The 18,180-nt window shown below is 33.8% G+C and overlaps 9 non-coding genes across 9 annotated transcripts; all 9 read left to right on the top strand.

Moving 5' to 3' along the window:
• Positions 1–376: 376 nt before the first annotated feature.
• On the top strand, positions 377–448 carry TRNAC-GCA (transfer RNA cysteine (anticodon GCA)). The gene has a single exon. It is a non-coding gene; the product is annotated as a tRNA-Cys (tRNA).
• An 865-nt stretch (positions 449–1,313) lies between these two features.
• TRNAC-GCA (transfer RNA cysteine (anticodon GCA)) lies at positions 1,314–1,385 on the top strand. Its single transcript has one exon. It is a non-coding gene; the product is annotated as a tRNA-Cys (tRNA).
• Positions 1,386–3,144: 1,759 nt separating this feature from the next.
• Positions 3,145–3,216, top strand: TRNAC-GCA (transfer RNA cysteine (anticodon GCA)). Its single transcript has one exon. It is a non-coding gene; the product is annotated as a tRNA-Cys (tRNA).
• Positions 3,217–4,074: 858 nt separating this feature from the next.
• Positions 4,075–4,146, top strand: TRNAC-GCA (transfer RNA cysteine (anticodon GCA)). Its single transcript has one exon. It is a non-coding gene; the product is annotated as a tRNA-Cys (tRNA).
• An 843-nt stretch (positions 4,147–4,989) lies between these two features.
• On the top strand, positions 4,990–5,061 carry TRNAC-GCA (transfer RNA cysteine (anticodon GCA)). Its single transcript has one exon. It is a non-coding gene; the product is annotated as a tRNA-Cys (tRNA).
• An 837-nt stretch (positions 5,062–5,898) lies between these two features.
• On the top strand, positions 5,899–5,970 carry TRNAC-GCA (transfer RNA cysteine (anticodon GCA)). The gene has a single exon. It is a non-coding gene; the product is annotated as a tRNA-Cys (tRNA).
• A 7,634-nt stretch (positions 5,971–13,604) lies between these two features.
• TRNAC-GCA (transfer RNA cysteine (anticodon GCA)) lies at positions 13,605–13,676 on the top strand. The gene has a single exon. It is a non-coding gene; the product is annotated as a tRNA-Cys (tRNA).
• Positions 13,677–14,518: 842 nt separating this feature from the next.
• Positions 14,519–14,590, top strand: TRNAC-GCA (transfer RNA cysteine (anticodon GCA)). The gene has a single exon. It is a non-coding gene; the product is annotated as a tRNA-Cys (tRNA).
• Positions 14,591–16,363: 1,773 nt separating this feature from the next.
• Positions 16,364–16,435, top strand: TRNAC-GCA (transfer RNA cysteine (anticodon GCA)). The gene has a single exon. It is a non-coding gene; the product is annotated as a tRNA-Cys (tRNA).
• The last annotated feature ends 1,745 nt before the right edge of the window (positions 16,436–18,180 follow it).

Genomic DNA, 18,180 nt, shown 5'->3' with positions numbered 1-18,180 from the left:
TTAATAATACTGTACATGATTTCTTACCTACATATTTATGCAAGCTTTTGAACCATGTGAAGTTGAATTCATATTTTTGTGCTTTCTTCAAGCACATTGGTAGACTCTAAAACTAAGATTTGACTGGTAAAATAAAAATTCCTGAGAGTTCCTCTGTACTTTTTGCTAAAGTTAATTATTTTGAACAAAGAAAAATGCATATCAAAGTAAAAAAACACAACCATATATAAACTGAAGAAAATTTCAGGTTTCATGTTAAAAAAGAAGAGTTTACATTTTTCAAATATAGGTGGCATAGCTTAGTGGTAGAGCATTTGAACATTTTTCAGATTGCATGTTGAAAAAAAAAATTGAGCGTTTGCATTTTTCAAATATAGGGGGTATAGCTCAGTGGTAGAGCATTTGACTGCAGATCAAGAGGTCCTTTGTTCAACTCCGAGTGCCCCCTGAAGGTACATTTTCAACAGATTAAAAATACATGCTTCGCTACCTATATATTTATACTAGATTTAGAACCGTATGAAGTTGAATTCATGTTTTCTTTATATGAATACTAGTTAAGAAATGCAGCAAAAAGTTTGAGAAATTTTGCCTGTAAAGAAATCTATAAAAGATATATAAAGCACATTGGAAGACTATAAAACTGAGAATTTACTTGTGATATAAAAATTACTGAGTGTTTCTCTGTGCTTGTTGTATTAGTTTGTTACTTTTAACAAATAAAAATGTATATCAATGTAAAAAAGGCACAACAACATAAAACTGTGCAAATAGATTTCAGGTTTTATGAGGGAAAAAAAAAAAAAAAAAAAAAAAAAAAAAGAGTTTAGGTCTTTTAATATGAGGGGGTATATCTCAGTGGTAGACAGTTAGACTGCAGATCAAGAGATCTTTGGTTTAACTCCAAGTGCCCCCTGAAGGTGCGTTTGCAATGGATTAATAATACTGTACATGATTTCTTACCTACATATTTATGCAACTTTTGAACCATGTGAAGTTGAATTCATGTTTTTGTCTTTCTTAAAGCACATTGGTAGACTCTAAAACTAAGATTTGACTGGTAAAATAAAAATTCCTGAGAGTTCCTCTGTACTTTTTGCTAAAGTTAATTATTTTGAACAAAGAAAAATGCATATCAAAGTAAAAAAACACAACCATATATAAACTGAAGAAAATTTCAGGTTTCATGTTAAAAAAGAAGAGTTTACATTTTTCAAATATAGGTGGCATAGCTTAGTGGTAGAGCATTTGAACATTTTTCAGATTGCATATTGAAAAAAAAAAAAATTGAGCGTTTGCATTTTTCGAATATAGGGGGTATAGCTCAGTGGTAGAGCATTTGACTGCAGATCAAGAGGTCCTTGGTTCAACTCCGAGTGCCCCCCGAAAGGAACATTTTCAACAGATTAAAAATACATGCTTCGCTACCTATATATTTATACTAGATTTAGAACCGTAAGAAGTTGAATTCTTGTTTTCTTTATATGAATACTAGTTAAGAAATGCAGCAAAAAGTTTGAGAAATTTTGCCTGTAAAGAAATCTACAAAAGATATATAAAGCACATTGGAAGACTATAAAACTGAGAATTAACTTGTGATATAAAAATTACTGAGTGTTTCTCTGTACTTGTTGTATTAGTTTGTTACTTTTAACAAATAAAAATGTATATCAATGTAAAAAAGGCACAACAACATAAAACTGTGCAAATAGATTTCAGGTTTTATGAGGGGAAAAAAAAAAAAAAAAAAAAAAAGAGTTTAGGTCTTTTAATATTAGGGGGTATATCTCAGTGGTAGACTGCAGATCAAGAGATCTTTGGTTTAACTCCAAGTGCCCCCTGAAGATGCGTTTACAATGGATTAATAATACTGTACTTGATTTCTTACTTACATATTTATGCAAGCTTTTGAACCATGTGAAGTTGAATTCATGTTTTTGTGCTTTCTTAAAGCACATTGGTAGACTCTAAAACTAAGATTTGACTGGTAAAATAAAAATTCCTGAGAGTTCCTCTGTACTTTTTGCTAAAGTTAATTATTTTTAACAAAGAAAAATGCATATCAAAGTAAAAGAACACAACCATATATAAACTGAAGAAAATTTCAGGTTTCATGTTAAAAAAGAAGAGTTTACACTTTTCAAATATAGGTGGCATAGCTTAGTGGTAGAGCATTTGAACATTTTTCAGATTGCATGTTGAAAAAAAAAGTGAGCGTTTGCATTTTTCAAATATAGGGGGTATAGCTCAGTGGTAGAGATCAAGAGGTCCTTGGTTCAACTCCGAGTGCCCCCTGAAGGTACATTTTCAACAGCTTAAAAATACATGCTTTGCTACCTATACATTTATACTAGATTTAGAACCGTATGAAGTTGAATTCATGTTTTCTTTATATGAATACTAGTAAAGAAATGCAGCAAAAAGTTTGAGAAATTTTGCCTGAAAAGAAATCTACAAAAGATATATAAAGCACATTGAAAGACTATAAAACTGAGAATTTACTTGTGATATAAAAATTACTGAGTGTTTCTCTGTACTTGTTGTATTAGTTTGTTATTTTTAACAAATAAAAATGTATATCAATGTAAAAAAAGGCAAAACAACATAAAAATGCAAATAGATTTCATGTTTTATGAGAAAAAAAAAAAAAAAAAAAAAAAGGAGCTTAGGTCTTTTCATATTAGGGGGTATATCTCAGTGGTAGACTGCAGATCAAGAGATCTTTGGTTTAACTCCAAGTGCCCCCTGAAGATGCGTTTACAATGGATTAATAATACTGTACATGATTTCTTACCTATATATTTATGCAAGCTTTTGAACCATGTGAAGTTGAATTCATGTTTTTGTGCTTTCTTAAAGCACATTGGTAGACTCTAAAACTAAGATTTGACTGGTAAAATAAAAATTCCTGAGAGTTCCTCTGTACTTTTTGCTAAAGTTAATTATTTTGAACAAAGAAAAATGCATATCAAAGTAAAAAAACACAACCATATATAAACTGAAGAAAATTTCAGGTTTCATGTTAAAAAAGAAGAGTTTACATTTTTCAAATATAGGTGGCATAGCTTAGTGGTAGAGCATTTGAACATTTTTCAGATTGCATGTTGAAAAAAAAAAATTGAGCGTTTGCATTTTTCAAATATAGGGGGTTTAGCTCAGTGGTAGAGCATTTGACTGCAGATCAAGAGGTCCTTGGTTCTACTCCGAGTGCCCCCTGAAGGTACATTTTCAACAGATTAAAAATACATGCTTCGCTATCTATGTATTTATACTAGATTTAGAACCGTATGAAGTTGAATTCATGTTTTCTTTATATGAATACTAGTTAAGAAATGCAGCAAAAAGTTTGAGAAATTTTGCCTGTAAAGAAATCTACAAAAGATTTATAAAGCACATTGGAAGACTATAAAACTGAGAATTTACTTGTGATATAAAAATTAATGAGTGTTTCTCTGTACTTGTTGTATTAGTTTGTTATTTTTAACAAATAAAAATGTATATCAATGTAAAAAAGGCACAACAACATAAAACTGTGCAAATAGATTTCAGGTTTTATGAGGGAAAAAAAAAAAAAAAAAAAAAAAAGAGTTTAGGTCTTTTAATATTGGGGGTATATCTCAGTGGTAGACAGTTAGACTGCAGATCAAGAGATCTTTGGTTTAACTCCAAGTGCCCCCTGAAGGTGCATTTACAATGGATTAATAATACTGTACATGATTTTTTACCTACATATTTATGCAAGCTTTTGAACCATGTGATGTTGAATTCATGTTTTTGTCTTTCTTAAAGCACATTGATAGACTCTAAAACTAAGATTTGACTGGTGAAATAAAAATTCCTGAGAGTTCCTCTGTACTTTTTGCTAAAGTTAATTATTTTTAACAAAGAAAAATGCATATCAAAGTACAAAAACACAACCATATATAAACTGAAGAAAATGTCAGGTTTCATGTTAAAAAAGAAGAGTTTACATTTTTCAAATATAGGTGGCATAGCTTAGTGGTAGAGCATTTGAAGATTTTTCAGATTGCATGTTGAAAAAAAAAAAATGAGCGTTTGCATTTTTCAAAAATAGGGGGTATAGCTCAGTGGTAGAGCATTTGACTGCAGATCAAGAGGTCCTTGGTTCAACTCCGAGTGCCCCCTGGAGGTACGTTTTCAACAGATTAAAAATACATGCTTCGCTACCTATATATTTATACTAGATTTAGAACCGTATGAAGTTGAATTCATGTTTTCTTTATATGAATACTAGTTAAGAAATGCAGCAAAAAGTTTGAGAAATTTTGCCTGTAAAGAAATCTACAAAAGATATATAAAGCACCTTGGAAGACTATAAAACTGAGAATTTACTTGTGATATAAAAATTAATGAGTGTTTCTCTGTACTTGTTGTATTAGTTTGTTATTTTTAACAAATAAAAATGTATATCAATGTAAAAAAGGCACAACAACATAAAACTGTGCAAATAGATTTCAGGTTTTATGAGAAAAAAAAAAAAAGTTTAGGTCTTTTAATATTACGGGGTATATCTCAGTGGTAGATAGTTAGACTGGAGATCAAGAGATCTTTGGTTTAACTCCAAGTGCCCCCTGAAGATGCGTTTACAATGTATTAATAATACTGTACATGATTTCTTACCTACATATTTATGCAAGCTTTTGAACCACGTGAAGTTGAATTCATGTTTTTGTCTTTCTTAAAGCACATTGGTACACTCTAAAACTAAGATTTGACAGGTAAAATAAAAATTCCTGAGAGTTCCTCTGTACTTTTTGCTAAAGATAATTATTTTTAACAAAGAAAAATGCATATTGAAGTAAAAAAACACAACCATATATAAACTGAAGAAAATGTCAGGTTTCATGTTAAAAAAGAAGAGTTTACATTTTTCAAATATAGGTGGCATAGCTTAGTGGTAGAGCATTTGAACATTTTTCAGATGGCATGTTGAAAAAAAAAATTGAGCGTTTGCATTTTTCAAGAATAGGGGGTATATCTCAGTGGTAGAGCATTTGACTGCAGATCAAGAGGTCCTTGGTTCAACTCCAAGTGCCCCCTGAATGTACATTTTCAACAGATTAAAAATACATGCTTCGCTACCTATATATTTATACTAGATTTAGAACCGTATGAAGTTGAATTCATGTTTTCTTTATATGAATACTAGTAAAGAAATGCAGCAAAAAGTTTGAGAAATTTTGCCTGAAAAGAAATCTACAAAAGATATATAAAGCACATTGAAAGACTATAAAACTCAGAATTTACTTGTGATATAAAAATTACTGAGTGTTTCTCTGTACTTGTTGTATTAGTTTGTTATTTTTAACAAATAAAAATGTATATCAATGTAAAAAAAGGCACAACAACATAAAAATGCAAATAGATTTCAGGTTTTATGAAAAAAAAAAAAAGAGTTTAGGTCTTTTAATATTAGGGGGTATATCTCAGTGGTAGACTGCAGATAAAGAGATCTTTGGTTTAACTCCAAGTGCCCCCTGAAGATGCGTTTACAATGGATTAATAATACTGTACATGATTTCTTACCTACATATTTATGCAAGCTTTTGAACCATGTGAAGTTGAATTCATGTTTTTGTGCTTTCTTAAAGCACATTGGTAGACTCTAAAACTAAGATTTGACTGGTAAAATAAAAATTCCTGAGAGTTCCTCTGTACTTTTTGCTAAAGTTAATTATTTTGAACAAAGAAAAATGCATATCAAAGTAAAAAAAACACAACCATATATAAACTGAAGAAAATTTCAGGTTTCATGTTAAAAAAGAAGAGTTTACATTTTTCAAATATAGGTGGCATAGCTTAGTGGTAGAGCATTTGAACATTTTTCAGATTGCATGTTGAAAAAAAAAAATTGAGCGTTTGCATTTTTCAAATAAAGGGGGTATAGCTCAGTGGTAGAGCATTTGACTGCAGATTAAGAGGTCCTTGGTTCAACTCCGAGTGCCCCCTGAAGGTACATTTTCAACAGATTAAAAATACATGCTTCGCTACCTATGTATTTATACTAGATTTAGAACCGTATGAAGTTGAATTCATGTTTTCTTTATATGAATACTAGTTAAGAAATGCAGCAAAAAGTTTGAGAAATTTTGCCTGTAAAGAAATCTACAAAAGATATATAAAGCACATTGAAAGACTATAAAACTGAGAATTTACTTGTGATATAAAAATTAATGAGTGTTTCTCTGTACTTGTTGTATTAGTTTGTTATTTTTAACAAATAAAAATGTATATCAATGTAAAAAAGGCAAAACAACATAAAACTGTGCAAATAGATTTCAGGTTTTATGAGGGGAAAAAAAAAAAAAAAAAAAAAGAGTTTAGGTCTTTTAATATTAAGGGGTATATCTCAGTGGTAGACTGCAGATCAAGAGATCTTTGGTTTAACTCCAAGTGCCCCCTGAAGATGCGTTTACAATGGATTAATAATACTGTACATGATTTCTTACCTACATATTTATGCAAGCTTTTGAACCATGTGAAGTTGAATTCATGTTTTTGTGCTTTCTTAAAGCACATTGGTAGACTCTAAAACTAAGATTTGACTGGTAAAATAAAAATTCCTGAGAGTTCCTCTGTACTTTTTGCTAAAGTTAATTATTTTGAACAAAGAAAAATGCATATCAAAGTAAAAAAACACAACCATATATAAACTGAAGAAAATTCCAGGTTTCATGTTAAAAAAGAAGAGTTTACATTTTTCAAATATAGGTGGCATAGCTTAGTGGTAGAGCATTTGAACATTTTTCAGATTGCATGTTAGAGTCATGTGGGATAATAGGCTGGCTCCCCATTTGTCCCTTCGCTCTAAGGCTGGGAGTGGTCGATAACCCCAATCATGTTCACCGGTGTTCCATCCAACAAGAGCCCAATCCTCACAGTTTGACCCTTCCCCCCTTTCAGCAGTAGTGACACAGATGAATTGTGTATTAAACCTGATATGAAACTGTGCCATGGGGCCTGGACATTCTTATTGTGAGACAGTAGTCAAATTGATATGTTACTCTTGGGGTGGAGACATTATACCAGAAAGTCAGTATGCCCTTCTCATGAGTGACTACCCCTTGGTGACTGACTACCCCTTGAGCTAGGAAAAAGGATAAGTGCCAGATGGATGAAGAGTGGCAGCCGCTACTGGACTCTGGATCTGGCATCTCCTTGCAGTGGGAAGCGAGGACCCATGGACTGCTGCGATAGTTGACAGGACTTGGAACAGGCTGTCACCTCTAGGTTCAAGGGTACGTCTGTTGAACCTCTTGGTGATGAGGACTCAGTCACCGGGCAGGATCTGGTGGGCTCCTATGTCCTCAGGATCTGGGATGGATGAAAAGACTCGAAAATGCATTTTAGTCACATGTTTTTAAACTTAGTCTACATATAGGCAATTATACTTGTGCGTGTATGTGACCCAAGGGAAAGACTAAACTCTTATGCTATGACCCCTGTTTCCTGTATAGCATCAAGTATGTAGAGTTTTGTTCGAGGCCTTAAATTTTCCTTGTTCATCCTTAGGCGTATTTCATCCTGTATAACTTCATCTTAGGTCCATTTCTTCTTTTCTTCCTTGGATACTTGTTTCTGGAGTGTTATTCCTTTTCCTCTGTTTCCGTGTCAACCGGTATTACTGCTGCTTCTTTTGCTGTTACTTCAGCTAGTCTGTTGCCCACTGCTTCCCTTGAAGTGTCTCCAGTGTGTGCTTTTACTTTTACCACCGCAACTCTTCCTGGCATCAACAAGGACTCCATTAATTCTTGTATGGCTTTGTGGTGTCAGACTGGCGTTCCGTTAGCTGTGATGAAGCCTCTTTCCCTCCAGATTGATCTTGACAGCTTCATGTTGAGTGGACCTCTTGTATGCTTCTGTCAAGGCCCGCAGTCCTGCCTTTGGATGTAGGCAGTGGTTTTGCTGGCAGCAAGTTACTTCTGTGGCTACTGCTATACCAGTGTGCGAACGGCCTTCTTGGTCTGCATACCTTGGTCTATCCACAAAGAGCATCAGGTCAGGATCTTCCAGGTGTTCTCTTGCCTCATGACAGCAAGACAATCGCGTTCAGCCATTTCAGAGTCGACTACCTCTTCCACTAATGTGTCAGAGATGTGGTTTTCATCCTCCATCTTCCTCCCCCCTTTGGCAGAGGTAGAAGAGTAGCTGGATTATGGACAGCACATCTGGAGATGGTGACGTTGTCCGGGAGCAGAGTAGGGGATGGCAGGCAGAAAAATCAGAAGCTTTATCCAGCACAGGTGGGTTGCAAACACGGTTCTCATGCAGGTTTGGACTTCACGAGTCACTTGGTCAGGTTTTGGAGAGTAGAAGCCAGGAGGGCATTGTCTTCCTCCGTGAAGCTGTGTTAGGACTCCATTTACATGGTCAGGCTTCTTCATGACAAACAGACAAAACAGTTCAGTATAGCGTGGCAGTCCTAGAGCTGTGAAAATGTGATTGCAATTTAGCATATAAAACACACCGATACCTTCTTTGGTTAACCTTAAAATAGTTATAAAAAAGGTTGCATGTGTAGAAGAGCAGTATTGTCTTGGCTGTCTTCAGTCAGGGTCGGAGGTCATCCATATGTATTGTAAAAAAAAAGTGGCTGTGGGATGTATCCTCTTCCAGGGCTCCAGGACCGTGGTCATGGCTCGGGTGAACATAGAGAGGCTATACTGTGCCCCTTGAGGCATCATAGTCCAAATATATTGCTGGCCCTCGTGTGAAAACAAGCAGGTACTGGCTTGCAGCATGTAGAAATAAACTGAAGAAAACATTGGCCAGGTCAATCACCGTGAACCATAGAAAAATAAATAAAATTGATAAAAACAAAACATAGTGTGTGGGTTTGGTACCATAGATGTGTTCAGTACTATAACTTCATTGACAGCACATAAGTCATGTATTATCCATAACTTCATAGAAATAATTGCAAATTATGAAATGGAGGGTAAATATTGCAATTTCCTTGGCAGCTGGGCTACTGGCTTCTGCCCCACCTTTACAAAATGGATTTTCAGCCTGCCAATATTGAGTCTGGGATCAGTGCCATTAGTTCAACGCCCACATGATCTACAGATGTGTCTTGTAAAAAAGAAAAGACTACATACTTCTTCAGCAAGTAGATCAATATCCCTGATTACTCTTCTGATTGCATCGGGACCCACCAGGAATTTGAGAGGAGTATCCTCAACCTCTGTCTGGGTGAGAGATATTGTTTCTCTACTGTATTTTTGTGGGGGGGGGGCGAGCTGTTTACTAGGGTATCTGTCTCCTGGCATTTCCAGGAGTCCTTGCATGTAGTAGATTGTGTATAAAAGTATGAGCTTTGAGGCTTAAAAGATGATGATGATAATTATGTCCCCTCACCATATAACGATAAATACTGTAGATTATCAGTCTGAGCTATTTATTTCCTGTCTCCTCCGGTTCTGTTTACTTATATACCTCCATGTCATATTCATCTTTTTCTTCATTATTCTTTTCATAAACTACATTAATTAATAAAACTATAATGGATGCTGGACAGGATGTAGCATAAGACGTGCCGTCTATATAAATAGTTGGAAAGAAGGTACGGCTCTTTGGGTTGGTCATCTGACAGTCAGAACAAGTCTCACGATATTCTGCATTCTGCGTTTGACAGCTGGCACACGTCCAGTCATCTGGAATGTATATAGAGGTATAAATGAATGTAATGCAGATATTGCAACTGACATCTTCCTGTGTAAATATTTGTTTTGCACAAAATTCAGCAATCTTGTTATATTCCTCTCCTCATGCCTTTTTTCCTAACTTCCTCTGCCTTCTTATAAAATGCTTCAGGGTCCTGTAACACCTCATAATACCTGAGGCTGGGACGCTGCTCTCCACTCATTAACACATTCTTCTATCCCTTCTTATCTAATGCTCCTCCCCTCGTGATCAGAGGGTTTCTTAACGTACATTTTCTTTCTCACTCCACTATGGGTCATATCTGTCTTATAGATATTGACTGACTGCTCCCACCCATTCTATCATCTGAATTCTGAGTATATCTGAAAAACATGTGTATGTGTGCGTCTTGAAACAAATTCTCACGGGGTTATGAACAGTTGGATATGTTACTGTAAAAGTAAACATAGTGATGTCTAGCTATCTTGAACACAGTAATATAGGGAATTAACCAACAACTAACACCAGAGTATTTCACAAATCTTGTGTATCCAGAAACTGCGTAGTATAAAAATACCTTATAAATTGTTAAAATTTCTGTTTCCTCAAAACTTTCGCTCAAAAATATTTCAAAGAAAACCATCTCATAGAGAAATATAATAACATTAGAAAACAATAACTAAAAAGTAACAATAGACCTCGGATCTCACAGAGATATCTGTACAAATCAAGCAATTACCATTCAAGTAATTCTCTTTCTACCTGAACCAACTAACCTTATAATTATAGTATGCAGAACAAAACCAGTTTATCCAATTCTCTAATTTCACAACATATATATGTATACACACATAGAATGCATTCAAAAATTTTAACCACATGCTAGTACGCCTCCTGCAAATTATACACACTACAAACGACAAAAGACAATGAATTTAAAACTGGTACTGACATCAAATACTGCGAATCCTTGACACCAAAACAATTCGCAATTTACCTATCCATATGCCAGCCTGATTTGTAGAGGTGAAAAATCTACACCTGGGCAAACCATACTTTTCAGGGAGAGAGCAATCACTCAGTCACATCAACACGGTAATTGAAATTACCCTTCCACCCATATAACTTATGAACCTATGCTGCAGCTAAAACACCATCATATTAGCCAGATGATGTCCGGTGGGAAACCCGCAAGAAGTCACCAACCACTTAGAGGTTGGAAAATCACTGAGAGTAATCAAGCCCCTACTCCCACTTGCCCACTGGGAGAGACACAGTTCAGACTTCTGCGATCATCGGTCAAGCCGAGAGCAGGACCGGAACCAGAGTGACAGTGAATTTGCTCAGTACGTCTCCCTATCTATATTTTTTTTTTTTTCCTTTTCAGGCTGGCTGAGGTAACAATCACGTATGCAAACAACCAAAACAGCAAAGCAGAGAGGCAAAGCAGATAAGGCAGACAATTAAACTTTTAGATTACCGTAATTATAAATATGCTTGAAGGGTTACTGTGTGTATACTATAAAACAACTTATTACACTCTATATTTTATATCCTCCGGACCGAATACAGATAATGTAGCGTGATTGTTAAACACTTTGCATTCAGGAAATGCAGCTGAAATAGCAGTCTAACCAGTATGGCAGTATATTCAATATGAGAGCTGCGGACAGGCGTGTCACAACAATGCATCAATACTTCAAACATAAAAAAAAACTATTATGAATGTATTCCTTATCCCTTTCACTGTTCTTTTGTTACCAAGGCAACTAGGGCTGGGCTTTTTGTCACTTTAGGTATAGTAAATAGTGGTAATCACTTCTAGATAGGTGGTTGATATTTCAGCAGAGGGGGAAAAATTAGTAATCACCTCTTTCCTTAAAAATGTATATACCGTGTCATTCACGTCACCGGGCCCAGTTTATACCGTGGGCGTATGGCCGGACGTGAGCACCTATATGTGTATATATATAATATATACATAACTTCTTCGACCGTCTAAGGTCGGAACCAGGGTGATAACCCAGTGGAAACATCCCCTTTGTACTCTGCTCTGTTTGTTTCTAGTAGCGCTAGTGCAGTATGAAATAGTTTTTAACAGATACTTGACAGATTCTAGATACACCCTCTGAATTGGTTAGACCGGATAATACACACAGACAATTAAGGAATTATATACCTGACCGGGTCCGTAGGCTCAGGACTTTCAAACGTGGTCAGTTTAAGGGTTCAGAGAAGACAGCCAACTATCTCCTCCCAGCCGGACGTGAATACAGAAGGTTAGGTAAGATGATATATTTTCTCACCAGGTCTCGAGCTGCAGTCTCATCCCGCTGGAAAGACGTCCGTCCTGGGGGGAGATTTTGTTGCGGCTGTGATCATCTGGTATCGTCCTGAGCCCCACGTTGGGCGCCAACTGATGATTCTGTCACACTAAGGTGCGACCCGTCTTAATTGTCTGTGGCCGAATTGTAGCTTTGGCACAAGGTATACGTATACTCGAGAAAAGAATACACAAGACAAGAGGGTATCGTGTCAGTATGATTCTTCTCTGTCTTTAATCAAACGTGTACAGCTTTTATAACAGAATTTGAGCTACATCATCAGTTACATCATGGACATGTTTCCAGTTACTATTTGCTTTTCCCAGGTCGCTACACAATCATTATGTACATTTCTGGGTTACCATTTACTGCTCCCATATTGCTAAACAATACTTATATACACAAGTATTGTTTTCTAGCTTGGCTTACCCTGGTCCACCCAGTTTATTCAATATTTGATGAAGCTTAGGTGAGTGATACCATACAGAAACAACTCTAAGAAAATATAAGAAAATCAGAAGTATCTTAAAGCAACATGATCCCAATATCCAGCAAAGCGTCCATATAGTGATACAGTTTTGATTCTTGTATATATTCATGTGCCATATATTCTTCCCTTAACAGTTTAACTCCAAGTGCCCCCTGAAGATGCGTTTACAATGGATTAATAATACTGTACATGATTTCTTACCTACATATTTATGCAAGCTGTGGTAGAGCATTTGACTGCAGATCAAGAGGTGCTTGGTTCAACTCCGAGTGCCCCTGAAGGTACATTTTCAACAGATTAAAAATACATGCTTCGCTACCTATATATTTATACTAGATTTAGAACCGTATGAAGTTGAATTCATGTTTTCTTTATATGAATACTAGTTAAGAAATGCAGCAAAAAGTTTGAGAAATTTTGCCTGTAAAGAAATCTACAAAAGATATATAAAGCACATTGGAAGACTATAAAACTGAGAATTTACTTGTGATATAAAAATTAATGAGTGTTTCTCTGTACTTGTTGTATTAGTTTGTTATTTTTAACAAATAAAAATGTATATCAATGTAAAAAAGGCACAACAACATAAAACTGTGCAAATAGATTTCAGGTTTTATGAGGGAAAAAAAAAAAAAAAGAGTTTAGGTCTTTTAATATTGGGGGTATATCTCAGTGGTAGACAGTTAGACTGCAGATCAAGAGATCTTTGGTTTAACTCCAAGTGCCCCCTGAAGGTGCATTTACAATGGATTAATAATACTGTACATGATTTCTTACCTACATATTTATGCAAGCTTTTGAACCATGTGATGTTGAATTCATGTTTTTGTCTTTCTTAAAGCACATTGATAGACTCTAAAACTAAGATTTGACTGGTAAAATAAAAATTCCTGAGAGTTCCTCTGTACTTTTTGCTAAAGTTAATTATTTTTAACAAAGAAAAATGCATATCAAAGTAAAAAAACACAACCATATATAAACTGAAGAAAATGTCAGGTTTCATGTTAAAAAAGAAGAGTTTACATTTTTCAAATATAGGTGGCATAGCTTAGTGGTAGAGCATTTGAACATTTTTCAGATTGCATGTTGAAAAAAAAAAAATTGAGCGTTTGCATTTTTCAAATATAGGGGGTATAGCTCAGTGGTAGAGCATTTGACTGCAGATCAAGAGGTCCTTGGTTCAACTCCGAGTGCCCCCTGAATGTACATTTTCAACAGATTAAAAATACATGCTTCGCTACCTATGTATTTATACTAGATTTAGAACCGTATGAAGTTGAATTCATGTTTTCTTTATATGAATACTAGTTAAGAAATGCAGCAAAAAGTTTGAGAAATTTTGCCTGTAAAGAAATCTACAAAAGATATATAAAGCACATTGGAAGACCATAAAACTGAGAATTTACTTGTGATATAAAAATTAATGAGTGTTTCTCTGTACTTGTTGTATTAGTTTGTTATTTTTAACAAATAAAAATGTATATCAATGTAAAAAAGGCACAACAACATAAAACTGTGCAAATAGATTTCAGGTTTTATGAGAAAAAAAAAAAAAGTTTAGGTCTTTTAATATTAGGGGGTATATCTCAGTGGTAGATAGTTAGACTGGAGATCAAGAGATCTTTGGTTTACCTCCAAGTGCCCCCTGAAGATGCGTTTACAATGGATTAATAATACTGTACATGATTTCTTACCTACATATTTATGCAAGCTTTTGAACCACGTGAAGTTGAATTCATGTTTTTGTCTTTCTTAAAGCACATTGGTACACTCTAAAACTAAGATTTGACAGGTAAAATAAAAATTCCTGAGAGTTCCTCTGTACTTTTTGCTAAAGATAATTATTTTTAACAAAGAAAAATGCATATTGAAGTAAAAAAACACAACCATATATAAACTGAAGAAAATGTCAGGTTTCATGTTAAAAAAGAAGAGTTTACATTTTTCAAATATAGGTGGCATAGCTTAGTGGTAGAGCATTTGAACATTTTTCAGATGGCATGTTGAAAAAAAAATTGAGTGTTTGCATTTTTCAAATATAGGGGGTATAGCTCAGTGTTAGAGCATTTGACTGCAGATCAAGAGGTCCTTGGTTTAACTCCGAGTGCCCCCTGAAGCTACATTTTCAACAGATTAAAAATACATGCTTCGCTACCTATATATTTATACTAGATTTAGAACCGTATGAAGTTGAATTCATGTTTTCTTTATATGAATACTAGTTAAGAAATGCAGCAAAAAGTTTGAGAAATTTTGCCTGTAAAGAAATCTACAAAAGATATATAAAGCACATTGGAAGACTATAAAACTGAGAATTTACTTGTGATATAAAAATTAATGAGTGTTTCTCTGTACTTGTTGTATTAGTTTGTTATTTTTAACAAATAAAAATGTATATCAATGTAAAAAAGGCACAACAACATAAAACTGTGCAAATAGATTTCAGGTTTTATGAGGGAAAAAAAAAAAAAAAAAAAAAAAAGAGTTTCGGTCTTTTAATATTGGGGGTATATCTCAGTGGTAGACAGTTAGACTGCAGATCAAGAGATCTTTGGTTTAACTCCAAGTGCCTCCTGAAGGTGCGTTTACAATGGATTAATAATACTGTACATGATTTCTTACCTACATATTTATGCAAGCTTTTGAACCATGTGAAGTTGAATTCATGTTTTTGTGCTTTCTTAAAGCACATTGGTAGACTCTAAAACTAAGATTTGACTGGTAAAATAAAAATTGCTGAGAGTTTCTCTGTACTTTTTGCTAAAGTTAATTATTTTTAACAAAGAAAAATGCATATCAAAGTAAAAAAACACAACCATATATAAACTGAAGAAAATGTCAGGTTTCATGTTAAAAAAGAAGAGTTTACATTTTTCAAATATAGGTGGCATAGCTTAGTGGTAAAGCATTTGAACATTTTTCAGATTGCATGTTGAAAAAAAAAAATTGAGCGTTTGCATTTTACAAAAATAGAGGGTATATCTCAGTGGTAGAGCATTTGACTGCAGATCAAGAGGTCCTTGGTTCAACTCTGAGTGCCCCCTGAATGTACATTTTCAACAGATTAAAAATACATGCTTCGCTACCTATATATTTATACTAGTTTTAGAACCGTATGAATTTGAATTCATGTTTTCTTTATATGAATACTAGTTAAGAAATGCAGCAAAAAGTTTGAGAAATTTTGCCTGTAAAGAAATCTACAAAAGATACATAAAGCACTTTGGAAGACTATAAAATTGAGAATTTACTTGTGATATAAAAATTACTGAGTGTTTCTCTGTACTTGTTGTATTAGTTTGTTATTTTTAACAAATAAAAATATATATCAATGTAATAAAAGGCACAACAACATAAAGATGCAAATAGATTTCAGGTTTTATGAGAAAAAAAAAAAAAAAAAAGAGTTTAGGTCTTTTAATATTAGGGGGTATATCTTAGTGGTAGACTGTAGATCAAGAGATCTTTGGTTTAACTCCAAGTGCCCCCTGAAGGTGCGTTTACAATGGATTAATAATACTGTACATGATTTCTTACCTACATATTTATGCAAGCTTTTGAACCATGTGAAGTTGAATTCATGTTTTTGTGCTTTCTTAAAGCACATTGGTAGACTCTAAAACTAAGATTTGACTGGTAAAATAAAAATTCCTGAGAGTTCCTCTGTACTTTTTGCTAAAGTTAATTATTTTTAACAAAGAAAAATGCATATCAAAGTAAAAGAACACAACCATATATAAACTGAAGAAAATGTCAGGTTTCATGTTAAAAAAGAAGAGTTTACATTTTTCAAATATAGGTGGCATAGCTTAGTGGTAGATCATTTGAACATTTTTCAGATTGCATGTTGAAAAAAAAAAGTGAGCGTTTGCATTTTTCAAATATAGGGGGTATAGCTCAGTGGTAGAGCATTTGACTGCACATTAAGAGGTCCTTGGTTCAACTCCGAGTGCCCCCTGAAGGTACATTTTCAACAGATTAAAAATACATGCTTCGCTACCTATATATTTATACTAGATTTAGAACCGTATGAAGTTGAATTCATGTTTTCTTTATATGAATACTAGTTAAGAAATGCAGCAAAAAGTTTGAGAAATTTTGCCTGTAAAGAAATCTACAAAAGATATATAAAGCACATTGGAAGACTATAAAACTGAGAATTTACTTGTGATATAAAAATTACTGAGTGTTTCTCTGTACTTGTTTTATTAGTTTGTTACTTTTAACAAATAAAAATGTATATCAATGTAAAAAAGGCACAACAACATAAAACTGTGCAAATAGATTTCAGGTTTTATGAGGGAAAAAAAAAAAAAAAAAAAAAAAAGAGTTTAGGTCTTTTAATATTAGGGGGTATATCTCAGTGGTAGACAGTTAGACTGCAGATCAAGAGATCTTTGGTTTAACTCCAAGTGCCCCCTGAAGGTGCGTTTACAATGGATTAATAATACTGTACATGATTTCTTACCTACATATTTATGCAAGCTTTTGAACCATGTGAAGTTGAATTCATGTTTTTGTGCTTTCTTAAAGCACATTGGTAGACTCTAAAACTAAGATTTGACTGGTAAAATAAAAATTCCTGAGAGTTCCTCTGTACTTTTTGCTAAAGTTAATTATTTTTAACAAAGAAAAATGCATATCAAAGTAAAAGAACACAACCATATATAAACTGAAGAAAATTTCAGGTTTCATGTTAAAAAAGAAGAGTTTACATTTTTCAAATATAGGTGGCATAGCTTAGTGGTAGAGCATTTGAACATTTTTCAGATTGCATGTTGAAAAAAAAAAGTGAGCGTTTGCATTTTTCAAATATAGGGGGTATAGCGCAGTGGTAGAGCATTTGACAGCATATCAAGAGGTCCTTGGTTCAACTCCGAGTGCCCCCTGAATGTACATTTTCAACAGATTAAAAATACATGCTTCGCTACCTATATATTTATACTAGTTTTAGAACCGTAAGAATTTGAATTCAAGTTTTCTTTATATGAATACTAGTTAAGAAATGCAGCAAAAAGTTTGAGAAATTTTGCCTGTAAAGAAATCTACAAAAGATACATAAAGCAATTTGGAAGACTATAAAACTGAGAATTTACTTGTGATATAAAAATTACTGAGTGTTTCTCTGTACTTGTTGTATTAGTTTGTTATTTTTAACAAATAAAAATATATATCAATGTGAAAAAGGCACAACAACATAAAACTGTGCAAATAGATTTCAGGTTTTATGAGGGAAAAAAAAAAAAAAAAAAAAAGAGTTTAGGTCTTTTAATATTGGGGGTTTATCTCAGTGGTAGACAGTTAGACTGCAGATCAAGAGATCTTTGGTTTAACTCCAAGTGCCCCCTGAAGGTGCGTTTACAATGGATTAATAATACTGTACATGATTTCTTACCTACATATTTATGCAAGCTTTTGAACCATTTGATGTTGAATTCATGTTTTTGTCTTTCTTAAAGCACATTGATAGACTCTAAAACTAAGATTTGACTGGTAAAATAAAAATTCCTGAGCGTTCCTCTGTACTTTTTGCTAAAGTTAATTATTTTTAACAAAGAAAAATGCATATCAAAGTAAAAAAACACAACCATATATAAACTGAAGAAAATGTCAGGTTTCATGTTAAAAAAGAAGAGTTTACATTTTTCAAATATAGGTGGCATAGCTTAGTGGTAGAGCATTTGAACATTTTTCAGATTGCAT

Source organism: Dendrobates tinctorius, unplaced genomic scaffold (genome assembly GCF_039654945.1).
Source record: "Dendrobates tinctorius isolate UK_male_01 unplaced genomic scaffold, ASM3965494v1 ptg000008l, whole genome shotgun sequence".
In the NCBI taxonomy this organism is placed as follows: Eukaryota; Metazoa; Chordata; class Amphibia; order Anura; family Dendrobatidae; genus Dendrobates; species Dendrobates tinctorius.
This window is presented reverse-complemented; position numbering and strand designations above follow the sequence as displayed.